Source organism: Pristiophorus japonicus, chromosome 2 (assembly GCF_044704955.1).
Source record: "Pristiophorus japonicus isolate sPriJap1 chromosome 2, sPriJap1.hap1, whole genome shotgun sequence".
Taxonomy (NCBI): domain Eukaryota; kingdom Metazoa; phylum Chordata; class Chondrichthyes; family Pristiophoridae; genus Pristiophorus; species Pristiophorus japonicus.
This window is the reverse complement of record NC_091978.1, coordinates 151,921,693-151,935,320: the sequence shown is the minus strand read 5'-3', so window position 1 is coordinate 151,935,320 and position 13,628 is coordinate 151,921,693.

Here is a 13,628-nt window from a genome sequence, read left to right as displayed (position 1 = left end):
TGGATCAAACTAAAAGGAGGTTCAGCAACCCCATAGAAGAAACAGAGGAAGAACACGACGTCGAGTTTACTCCACCACAGGTGACCGAACACCGGAACCAAGTGGAGGAGAGCCCAGTCACTCTGGGCAGTCCAGACAGGCCTGAGGCACCGCAAACAGCAGACACTCAGGCCAGCGCCCAACAACCGGAGCCCCAACTCAGGCGCTCTACAAGGGAACGTAAACCACCAGAGACTTAACCTGTGATCCCAATAAGACTTTGGGAGGGAGGTGATGTCATGTATTCAACTATCATTTTAACCCATGTATAATCTGACCTAAGTTGTACACCTTGAGAACATTGACCACAAGGGGTGAACTTGTGGGAGACACTCCTAACCTGAACTTTCAGGTATAAAAGGGGAAGCTCCACCCACCTTCATCACTTGAGGTCTTGGCAATAAAAGTAATTGGTCACAGAGTGACCTTCTCTCAAGTATGGGCCTCGTGTGCATTTATACTGTATAGTAAGGACATATCAAAAGCCTTCCCTCAGGCCTCGTCTGTTGAGTGTATCTAGCGGACTGGCCTCGGCGGCTTTCTGCGGTGGAGAGTTCCGCGGGTTGGCCGCTCTCTGGGTGGGGGGTTTCTCCGCATCTCGGTCCTGGATGGCTTGCCCCTTGTCCTTGGACTGTGGCCCCTGGTTCTGGAACTCCCCGGCAGCGGGAGCATTCTTCCTGCCTCTGGACTGTCCAGTCCTGTCAGAGTTTTGTGTGTTTCTGTGGGGTCCCCTCTCATTCTTCTAGGCTCCGGTGGATACAGGCCCAGTTGATCCAAGCACTACCCATTGAGCCACGGTTGACACTCTGAAGAACGAATTCCAAAAGAAGGGCCGCACCCATTTCGAACCCACTGGCGCTGCCGCAGGTCTGGTGTGGCACGTGCTGCTGCTTCTCCTGCTTCACCGCCTTGCCGCGTCGGTGGATGTGCATCGCCACGGGGCAGCTCCTCCCTCGCCGGCGCCACGTATAGTTCGGTAGCGGAGGAGGTGGGCCCGGAGGATGCAGACGCACGGCTGACCTGAGCCCGCTGGGGGTGGGGTGGTGGGGGGGGGGCGGGCTCGACTCCCGGTACAAGCCCTCCCAGCGAGAAGCGTCACCCACGGGGAGCCTTGCTCCTGAATCTCTGCATCACCGACCCATAGCGAGATCTGCTGTCCTGTGCAGCGGAGGTTTGTAGGAAAAAGTCTGAATTTGTGGATATCTGAACGGAATATATGGAATTAAGGACAGTAAAGTAAACGGGATATATGAAAATGTATAAGCCATGGAAGAATAGCTGGGAGAATGTCAGATTGCAAATAGTGCAACATCAGCATAGCTAACAGTCTTTCTCAAGGTTTCAAGTCACTAAATCCTGCCAATAATATCTAATTGTAACATGAAATAAATCTGCAGAATTGCAAGGTCTCAGTTAATAGTCACACCACTAGATTGAAACATTTAGAGGCAATGCTTGAGCTTTCATAAAAACATCTCATATAGATTGACTAATGAGTGACTGAGTTAGACTGTCAATCCAATTGTATTTTGTTATCTGATTTCAAAACTGTATAACTGTTGACACTTTACGATGTAACTTCACCTGTACGCTCTATCCAGAGAGTATATCTTCTGTCTGATAGGTCTTACTGGCCGGTAATAAAGACTGCTTTGTTCAAAGCACAAGAGGTATTCGACTCAGTAATTTTACTGAACCAGATTGAGGTAAAAGAATCCAGGAATTTATATTTGGTGTCAGAAGTGGGATCTCAACGGACGACTGCCGAAAACTTGCGAATTAAGAGCCAGACTAGCCTTGGACGAGACGAGGGGAAAGTGGCCACTGGAGTGAGTATGATTTCAATACTGCTCCAGTTTCCCCCAGTTTCAAAAGTCTGAGGAAAGTTTAGCCACTCGCTGGTTCTCAGGTAGTGTCTGAACGAGATCCAGGACAATCTGGTGAATACCTTTCAAACTTAGAATAGGGATAGAGATAGGGAAATTGCGCGATGACGCAAACCAAGCGGCGACTTGGAAAGATAGGTTATAGTTAGAGCTAGATAGGGATAGATGATCAATCATGGATCCAAAAATTAATAGGAAAGAAAAGAGACTCTTGTGAATGTCTGTTTAAATGAGAAATGCTTCTGTGATTTTTACTGTAAAAAAAGCCGGGGAGTTGTGGTTTGTTTTATCTCAAACAGAATGAAAGTTTGTTTTAACCCTTCGTAGTGTTGTCCTGTATGTGGGAAGTTTAAGAGTGTGAACCTTACTAAATTACGTATATTCGGATGATAAGTTATGGAGCCAGGAAATGCACAAAGGATAGGTTTGTTAAAAAAAAAGAAAAAAATTACATGGTACCGGTGGTTAAAAAAAAAAGAAAAACTTGTTGAAAGAAAACATTCAGAGAAGGCACAGCAAAACAACTGAGATGGATTCAAAAGGATTTTTTAAAAAAAATTATGTTAAATAACACGACCTTGAGGCTGGAACAATTGAGATAACGAAAAGCAGTCCACAGCCTACGTGCCAGACTTCTCTCTAGTCATGGAAAAAAAAGTAACGTACTAAATAGGTGCTGAAAGAAAAAAATGTTCTGAGATTTTAAATTATGAAAAAAATTCCACTGCAGTAAAAAAAAAAATCACTCCTGTCCAGTTGGCAGAAAAACTCCATTAAATTAGGGCTTTCATTGACTGATTGAATTTAAACTGCGCAGTAACGCGAAAGGATAGGGAAATTTGGAAACTGAAAGAAATTAATTAAGGCTCATAAGAAATCAAATTTAGAAAATTAGGCTCACAGGGAATAAAATGGGGATTTAAATAGAGGATAGGTGTTCAACTCAGGTACGACGTCGACCTTGTATATCACTTGGCCCGTCTAGGCTCTGATTGAAAAAAAAACCCCCGCAGCAACTCGGAAGGTAGGGCCGACGCGAACGCGCAGCGGCGCAGACGCACAAACAACGCGAGACGCGCAGCGGCGCGAGCGTGCGGCCGAGAGGAGAAGGGCCGAAGCGAACGCGCAGGGAAGCGAATGCGCAGTGAAGCGAACACGCAGCGACACTAACGCATAGTGACGCAAACGCGCAGTGACGCTGACGCGTAGTGACGCAGAGGCGCAGCAACATGAATCGCGAAAGTCAGTGCTAGTGTCAGTAAGTCTTTGTAAGTCTTAAGTGTTTAGAGTGTTAAGTATTGAAATTGCGCGGCGACGCGAACCACACGGCGACGCGGGTAAGTGTTAGAAGTCCTTGTTTATCTTTTAAAGTTTTAAGTATCTTAACTCGCGTGGTGACGCGAGCCACGGGTCGACGTGGATTGCGTGGTGACGTGAACTGCGAGGCAATGCGGATTGCGCGGCGACGTGAACTGCGGGGCGACGTGGGAGTTTTAAGTATCCTAATCGCGCGGCGAAGCGGGTAAGTGTTAGCATTAGTAAAGTTTGTTTATTTGGAGTTAGTTAAAGTCAGTGTTAGTTTCTGTAAAGTCTGTGTCTATTTTTAAGTTTGTTTAAATTGCACGACGACACGAACACGTAACGACACGGTAATACGAGGGGCAGTGTGAAAATGGGTAATCAGTTGGATAAAACAACGGATGCGGATAGTCCGCTACAAAAGTTATGTGAGGAATTCCCTGAAAGAGCTGAAGACTTTAGAAAATTATCAGGAGCCCTGAACAAATTATTGGGAGATGATCAATGGCCTCTAGGTGGCACTAGAAGCGTAGAGGTAGTAAAACAAAAGCACAGGGATTGTTAAAAAAAATTAATTAAAAGATGCATCACTTCTGTCAAGTTGGCAAACAAATGCTATTAAATTAGGACTTGCATTGACAGAGGGAACACATGTTAAAACTGTAGACGTCTTTAAAAAAGAAGAATGTGCGCACGAGAAACTTACTAAGAGATCCTCTGGGACCTCTGAGAAAGGTATTGATCAACTATGAGTTAAAATGGCTGGCATTGTGTTAACCGAGGCTGATGATGAAATTGATGAGTGGCCACTGACTCAGCGCCCAACGGCGCCTCCCGCACCCCCTGGCCTCTTGCTCCAGACCTCTTCCCAACACCCTCCACCTTACACTCCGGCGAGAGGAGTTAAAAATAGCCCCATACCATCAAAGCAACAAACCCAAACTGACTCCTCATCCTCTGATAGTGATTCGGATCCCCGGTTTACAAGCAATATAGCCGAAAGGACAAGATCTCACACTCGAAAGGGCAGAACTATATCTCGACATCACAAACAGTCCCGTAAATCTTTTAGTCAATCTACCAGTCCAAGTTGTGAAAGACATAGCAAACACCCCCGCCGATCGAGACGCAGAACTGTCAAGCAGTCAGACAGCTCTGAAACATCCTCCGGCCTAGAAATGATTTCCAAGATCCCAAAGTCCCGACACCAATTCCCTGTCAGACCAATGCCAAACCCTGATGCACAACAAGCTGTTGACCACCTCTCTATAGATGTCTGTGATCTTCAAACAACTATTTGATTGCTCACGCTATCCGGACAGATGGAGAGGACAGTTAGATATTATTGGCAGGAAAAGAAAGGGGAGGGGGGAGGTGCGCCCCCAACCCGGGTCAAGACTGAATACGTGACTAGAAAGGAAGAGCTATCTCGGGAGGAAGGATCAATAGAACCGTAGTGTTGCATACAGGATTGGATGGATAAGCAAGGATACGGTTATACTAAACAACCAAACGGCCCGAGCCCTGTTAATAAACCTCCCTATTGTCCCCGGCATGGTATGGGAAGAGGCCGGGACTGGGTAAGAGGAATTGACTGTTTTAATTGTGGGCAGGAAGGACATTGGAATAAAAATTGCCCCTACCGTCAGCATGGAAAAGGAAGAGGAGGAAGAGGAGGAGGGCAAGGGGGGAGAGGAGGATTTTACACTAACTTCTCCCAGAACAACCCCTTTGGTCACTTGTCCCCCAATTGACTACACAGCTTGATTGTGCAGGGATCCTCCCCGGACGACGAACCCATAGATACGGGAGCCTTCATGTTTTCTATACAATCAAAGCTTAAACTCCCTGCCTCTACTGAAACACAGGAACTTTCAGGATTCCTGGGACAAATCTCGACATTCCCAGTGTCAGAACCGGTTAAAATGGGTTACCAGGAAGAATCAGTGGAACATCGAGTTGTTATCACAACCAATCTGGACTGTAACTTGATGTCTAGAGACTTCCTTTGCAAATTCCAGTTGCATTTGGAGTGTGGAGATGATGGGATTATTGTAAAACAGGAAACCCTTAAGCGGCAGTATTATACCACTAGAACCCCTCAGTGGTGGTCTCTGGACCTGCCACAGGCACCCTATCACGTGACCCTAGCATACGATCCCAGTGGAAAGAATCAGGACCTGCAGAACTTTTATCAGGATCACGAAAGGGAAGTGAAGGGAATTCTATTAAGGGCTAGAGTGACTGGACTGGAAAGAGAGGCAGATTTTGTGGAAGTGGATAAGAATCTGTGGAAACAGCCCCTAACAATGGCACCGTATATTGCTCGTGAAGTATTAGCCCCTCACCATGCTAAAGATTTGGGAGTTATGGTACGCAAGGCCATAGATGAGGCTGACCCTACCAGCCGGGATGTGCAAATCATAAAACATGGCCGAACAATCCAATTTCATGGGGAGCCCGAGAAGGTCTTAACGACTCTACAGCATCATACTGGCTCGGACATACCTGACTATGTGGATCCTCATGTGTGGGCAGAGGACCCCTCCCAAGTGGGTTATACTCCCATTAATTGAGATCTCAGTGCAGGGCAATGTGGACTGGCCCTCTATCCGACAGAACCCACTGAAATCACAGGCAATCCTAAACTGACCTTGCGGCACTGTACTGCAATTAATCCGGCCTGATTTCTTACTGAGCCACCCCAAGATGAGGAAGAACCCAGTCATGATTGCTTATCTTTAATTTAAGAGGCCACATCAGTCAGGGAAGATTTAGTTGATGTACCAATGGAAGATCCAGACTGTATTCTTACTGAGCCACCCCAAGATGAGGAAGAACCCAGTCATGATTGTTTATGTATGTTGACGGAAGTACTTCGATTAATCCAGAAGATACACGAATCTCAGGATACGCCATAGAGAATCAGGTCTTGGAATCTGCCGCTTTGAAACCGCCTATTCTGCTCAACAAGCTGAACTATTCGCCCTCACCCGAGCCTGTATCTTGGCCAAAGATCTCAAAGTCAATATCTATACCGACTCTAGGTATGCCTTTGGGGTGGCCCATGATTTCGGACAATTATGGAAAAGTAGGGGATTCCTAACCTCACAGGGGAATGAGATATCTCATAAACAGTTAGTATCTGATTTGTTGCAAGCCCCCATGTTCCCCAAACGCATTGCCATTGTCAAATGTACCGCCCATACTACCGGAAATTCTCTGGTTGATATAGGGAATCGTTGTCCTGACCAAGAGGCCAAACAGGCCTCTCGTGACCAACAGATGGTAGTGCCCAAAATTATGAGTCAGACTAAAAATCCTGCGAAGGATAAGTTAGCCTCGGAAAAACCAATGCCAACCATCCAAGATGTTATAAAGGCACAGGAGGACGCTCCTGAAAAAAATAAACTGTTGTGGAAATATTATGCATGTACTTATGACAATGTTTCTAAACTCTGGACCACTCCCGCGGAACAGACTTGCATGTCTGACAAGTTGGCTCTATGAGTTATTGAATGTATGCATTTTGCTACTCATTGTGGAGCAAGGACCACGAGTGACACACTTTTGGCTACTTGGGGGCACCCTAGACTCCAGGCGCTCACCCAGAACATCAGTAGTCGTTGCCTGGTTGGCCAGCAACATAATCCAGGGAAGGGAGTCCCCTGTGATTGGGGTAAAACACCCCTACCCGAAGGTCCCTTTGAGACATTTCAGTTGGACTACATTGAGTTGCAAAAGGTTCAGTGTTACAAATATGTGTTAGTAATAGTAGATGTGTTTAGCAGATGGATTGAAGCCTACCCTAACCTAGACAATAAGACTCAGACTGTTGTTAAGGTGTTAATGAGGGAAATTGTTCTTAGATATGAGATCTCAGCTCGACTGATGACCACCTATGTTCTTTCTCTGACTCAGGCTCTGCGACTAGTTCACAACCAGGTTCAAGATGCTCACCTCGACCTCCCAGTTTTACCCGAATTGTCCCTCGTGGCACCAGGGAAGTATGGATTCGGACGGGATTAGAGCCACAATGGGAGGGGCCTTTTCAGGTGTCACTCACTACCCCCACTGCAGCCAAGGTTGAGGGGAAAAGTGCCTGGGTTCACCTGCACCACTGCAAGCTCATCACCATTTAAACAAATTTTGCTGGTTAGTCTAATTCCTGTTTCTGTTCCAGATCTCCTCTTCCCCATAGCTGAACAAGGCAGTTGAAGGAGGATCAGTTTGAACTTTTACCCGTAAGACAGCCAAATACACTGACGGAGACCTGAAGAAGGGAAACGGGAAAACAGAACTCTTTTTATCAGCTAAATAATTGGACTATTTATAAGATGAGACTGTGTCTGTATGCCACTGTCTGCATAATAGTGTTGATTTATGACAGTTTTGGCGCACGGGAAGGAAGACAAAGGCGAGAGCTCCATGTAAACACCTTTTTGTATATGTCTTACGTTTATGCGGAAAAAGGGCACTTCACTAGATGCTGGGTGTGTTCACATATCCCTATACATTCCAAAGGGGGAATTCCTTTGTGCACCGTTCCACTGACCCTAACTGAGACTGTTAGATGGATTCAAAGAAACGATATTGGAACAGGTAGCTAACCGCACTGCTGAGGCTCTGGAGGGCATCACAGCTGAAATGGTAGCGATAAGGACCGTAGCATTACAAAACCGAATGGCCCTCGATTACCTGTTAGCTGAGAAAGGGGGAACGTGTGCCTTGATCGGATCTGAATGTTGCACTTACATTCCTGATAGTTCAGAAAACATAACCCACCTTGCCGATCACATAAGGAGGGAGGTGAAGAAGTTATCCACACCAGCAAAAGAACTTAGCAGGTTTGATTGGTTTCTGGGTAGATCTTGGATATCCTATCTAATACATGGGGCAATTGTTCTCATCGTAATAATAATTACCTGCTGTTTGATTGTTGGTTGCCTTAACCTCTGCTGTAAAGTAATGATGACAAGGTTAGCAGACCCTCTTGTGGTCAAGGGTTCCCGGGTTATGATCCAACAAACTAGAGAACTACTCTGGAAAGCGAGTGCGAACGGATGAATGCAATACTCCTAGAATGATCCTAAATGTTATCATAGAATGATAAAAGGAGGGATGTGGATATCTGAACGGAATATATGGAATTAAGGACAGTAAAGTAAACGGGATATATGAAAATGTATAAGCCATGGAAGAATAGCTGGGAGAATGTCAGATTGCAAATAGTGCAACATCAGCATAGCTAACAGTCTTTCTCAAGGTTTCAAGTCACTAAATCCTGCCAATAATATCTAATTGTAACATGAAATAAATCTGCAGAATTACAAGGTCTCAGTTAATAGTCACACCACTAGATTGAAACATTTAGAGGCAATGCTTGAGCTTTCATAAAAACATCTCATGTAGATTGACTAATGAGTGACTGAGTTAGACTGTCAATCCAATTGTATTTTGTTATCTGATTTCAAAACTGTATAACTGTTGACGCTTTACGATGTAACTTCACCTATCCGTAGGGAGTGTGTACGCTCTATCCAGAGAGTATATCTTCTGTCTGATAGGTCTTACTGGCCGGTAATAAAGACTGCTTTGTTCAAAGCACAAGAGGTATTCGACTCAGTAATTTTACTGAACCAGATTGAGGTAAAAGAATCCAGGAATTTACAAATTCAGAGCAGATAAAAGAAAGACATGGATTTATATAGCGCCTTTCATGACCACCGGACATCTCCGGGCGCTTCGCAGCCAATGGGGTACTTTTTGGAGTGTAGTCGCTGTTGTGGTGTGGGAGGCTCGGCGGCCGGTTTGCGCGCAGCAGGCTCCCACAAACGGCGGTGTGATGCTGAGCAGATAATCTAGTTTTGTTGATCTGAATGATCAATCACTTGCTGCTACAAATCACTTACCCTGCGTGGAATATTGAGCCCATGTTTGTTGCAGCAGCTTTAAATTGCATTTCGTGCTGAAAGGTTAATTGTAAATTGGAGAAACCTAAATATTGGTGACTGAAGGCACTTTGCTCACACCCATACGTTGAACGAAAGGGTTAATTATCAGCTCAGTTTTGTACTCGGCTGAGAACAAGAGATATAAGTGCTGGACGGGTTGACTGCGCAGATGGCGGTTGGTGGATGTGGTGTGGTTGGCGTCGCAGGGGCGTGGCTCCGGGGTGGCCGGGGCTGGGGGCTCGACATCCGGGGGTGTTCGGCATTTGGGAAGGATTCTGACGGGACGGAGCGGGTTGGGTGCGGGGGAAGTGTTCCCGGTGTTGGGTGGGTCCGGAGCCGGGGGGGGGTGGGGGGGGTGGGGCACGCTCTTGGGATGGGGGGTGGGCTGTTTGGGGCTGGGATTGGGAGAGACTTCTTCACTCGGGGAGTTGTTGGCCTGTGGGGTTCCCTGCCGCGGAGAGTTGATGCCAGTTCATTGGATGTGTTCGGGAGGGAGTTGGATGTGGTCCTTGCGGCTGGGGGCGTGGGGGGAGGTGCTGGGGTGGGTGATCAGCCATGATCTTGTTGAATGGCAGTGCAGGCTCGAAGGGCCGAATGGCCTACTCCTGCACCTATTTTCTATGTTTCTATGTTTCTATGTTCCAAAGAAAAGAGACCCAGCATCGCGAATCTTTCCGCACAGCCAAAATTCTCCAGTCCAGGCAACATTCTTGTAAATCTCCTCTGCACTCTTTCCAGTGCAATCACATATTTCCTGTATTATCTGATCCTTTCTTTCCATCTCTTTATTTTGTGCCCGATAGCAGGCTAAAACTACCATATGAGCCCGGTCCCCTTTATTTCTTGACTGGCACTCCCACCACTTTGCCCGACTCTCCGGTGGGTTGTCTAGTTGCCAGCCCTTTTTCTTCATTCCCTCAATTAGTTTCATGTTTTTATCTGCTAGCATTTTCCCTATAGATCCCTCGGGTCCCCAGTCATATTCGCCAGCCATGTCCAAGATCGCTAAGGGGCTACCTTTCCCTTAGTGGGCTACTCTTGTACCTCCGTCGTGTCTCCTGACTGATACTTGTTCGTTAGTACCGCGCCCCGGTTAACCGCATTAGAGCCTACTCATACTCCAAGTCATACTTATTCCTTGGTCTCCGTCTTCTCCGTGGCTCGTTTATTTGTTTTTTCTTCTACAGCTTTCCTCCTTTCCCGCAAACAGTGTAACAGCTCTAACTTGTAGGTGGTATTTAAAACGTACTCACCCCAACAGATGCCACATCATTTTAGGGTTAGCGAGTCTGTATCCTGCTGACTACGTCAGTTGATGGGGAGAATCGCCCTTCCCCTCTCTTAACAAGCCCGGAATCAACAGACGGACATCTTGGATAAGTTTCAATGACTTTAATTCCAACACATGAAGGGGGAGCATCTCACTTCTCGGCCCCTGAGAAAGGATCTCCAATGAACTGTTCAAATTGCAACTTAATTATACAGGGTTTAGCACATGAGTGCCCCCGTGGACAGACCTTAACAGTAACATGATTGGTTGTACCAACACATAATCAAATACCCATTTGTTCCCTCCTTCCAAGTGTCACTCACCTTATATTATATTGCTTCCTTGAGCCCAAGGTCAACGAGTGGTTATCTTGTGCACGTGTAGTTTTAAGCATATCTTCTGTTTAGCCAGCTCAGAGCCTACATAATAGCCAGATAACATCTTTGATAATAATCTTGCTCTTGCAGTTTCTTAACTTGTCCGATTACCATCTCCTTTTGCCTTGCACCATCATCTCTTGTTGCTTAATCTATTCTGCCTTCCATCCTATCACCGACCTTTCCTTTACAGGAAAAATGCAGGGAACAGCACCAGCCCTTATACATGGCATTCTTCGACCTTACAAAGGCCTTTGACACTGTCAACCGCGAGGGTCTATGGAGCGTCCTCCTACGTTCGAATGCCCCCAAAAGTTCGGCACCATCCTCCGCCTGCTCCACGACGACATGCAGGCCGTGATCCTTACCAATGGATCCACCACTGACCCAATCCACTTCTGGGGTCAAACAGGGCAGTGTCATCGCCCCAACCCTCTTCTCAATTTTCCTCGCCGTCATGCTCCATTTCAGTCAACAAACTCCCCGCTAGAGTGGAACTAAACTACAGAACCAGTGGGAACCTGTTCAACCTGCGCCGTCTCCAGGCCAGATCCAAGACCATCCCAACCTCTGTCGTCGAGCTACAGTACGCGGATGACGCCTGCGTATGCGCACATACAGAGGCTGAACTCCAGGACATAGTCGATGCATTTACTGAGGCGTATGAAAGCATAGGCCTTACGCTAAACATCAATAAGACAAAGGTCCTCCACCAGCCTGTCCTCACCGCACAGCACTGCCCCCCAGTCATCAAGATCCACGGCATGGCCCTGGACACCGTGGACTACTTCCCATATCTCGGGAGCCTCCTATCAACAAGAGCAGGCATCAACGACGAGATCCAACACCGCCTCCAGTGCGGCAGTGCAGTCTTCGGCCGCCTGAGGAAAAGAGTGTTCGAAGACAAGGCCCTCAAAACTGGCACCAAGTTCATGGTCTACAGGGCTGTAGTAATACCTGCTCTCCTGTATGGCTCAGAGACATGGACCATGTATAGTAGACACCTCAAGTTGCTGGAGAAATATCACTAACGATGTCTCCACAGGATGCTACAAATCCCCTGGGAGGATAGGCACACCAACATCAGCATCCTCATTCAGGCTAACATCCCCAACATTGAAGGACTGACCACACTCGATCAGCTCTGCTGGACAGGCCACATAGTCCGCATGCCAGACACGAGACTCCCAAAGCAAGTGCTCTACTCAGAGCTCCTTCACGGCAAACGAGCCAAAGGTGGGCAGTGGAAACGCTACAAGAACACCCTCAAAGCCTCCCTGATAAAGTGCGACATCCCTACTGACACCTGGGAGTTCCTGGCCCAAGACCGCCCTAAGTGGAGAAAGTGCATCTGAGAGGGCGCTGAGCACCTCAAGTCTCATTGCCAAGAGCATGCAGAAATCAAGCGCAGGCAGTGGAAAGAGCGTGCGACAGACCAGTCCCACCCACTCCTTCCCTCAATGACTATCTGTCATCTGTTCCAAGGGACTGCCTATGATGATGATGATGATGATGATCTTTCCACCCCAGCCCCTACACTTGCTTCAAAACCTATTACATAGAAACATAGAAACATAGAAAATAGGTGCAGGAGTAGACCATTCGGCCCTTCGAGCCTGCACCTCCATTCAATAAGATCATGGCTGAACATTCCCTCAATACCCCTTTCCTGCTTTCTCTCCATACCCCTTGATCCCCTTAGCCGTAAGGGCCACATCTAACTCCCTCTTGAATATATCCAATGAACTGGCATCAACAACTCTCTGCGGCAGGGAATTCCACAGGTTAACAACTCTCTGAGTGAAGAAGTTTCTCTTCATCTCAGTCCTAAGTGGCTTACCCCTTATCCTTAGACTATGTCCTCTGGTTCTGGACTTCCCCAACATCGGGAACATTCTTCCCGTATTTAACCTGTCCAGTCCCGTCAGAATCTTACATGTTTCTATGAGATCCCCTCTCATCCTTCTAAACTCCAGTGAATAAAGGCCCAGTTGGTCTAGTCTCTCCTCATATGACAGTCCAGCCATCCCTGGAATCAGTCTGGTGAACCTTCGCTGCACTCCCTCAATAGCAAGAACGTCCTTCCTCAGATTATGAGACCAAAACTGAACACAATATTCCAGGTGAGGCCTCACTAAGGCCCTGTACAAGTGAAGTAAGACCTCCCTGCTCCTATACTCAAATCCCCTAGCTATGAAGGCCAACACACCATTTGCCTTCTTCACCGCCTGCTGTACCTGCATGCCAACTTTCAATGACTGATGAACCATGACATCCAGGTCTCATTGCACCTCCCCTTTTCTTAATCTGCCGCCATTCAGATAATATTCTGCCTTTGTGTTTTTGCCCCCAAAATGGATAATCTCATTTATGCACATTATACTGCATCTGCCATGCATTTGCCCACTCACCTAACCTGTCCAAGTCACCCTGCAGCCTCTTAGCATCCTCCTCACAGCTCACACCGCCACCCAGTTTAGTGTCATCTGCAAACTTGGAGATATTACACTCAATTCCTTCATCTAATGTATATTGTAAAGAGCTGGGGCCCAGCACTGAGCCCTGCGGCACTCCGCTAGTCATTGCCTGCCATTCTGAAAAGGACCCGTTTATCCCGACTCTCTGCTTCCTGTCTGCCAACCAGTTCTCTATCCACGTCAGTACATTATTCTAAATACCACGCGCTTTGATTTTGCACACCAATCTCTTGTGCGGGACCTTGTCAAAAGCCTTTTGAAATTCCAAATACACCACATCCACTGGTTCTCCCTTGTCCACTCTGCTAGTTACATCCTCAAAAAAT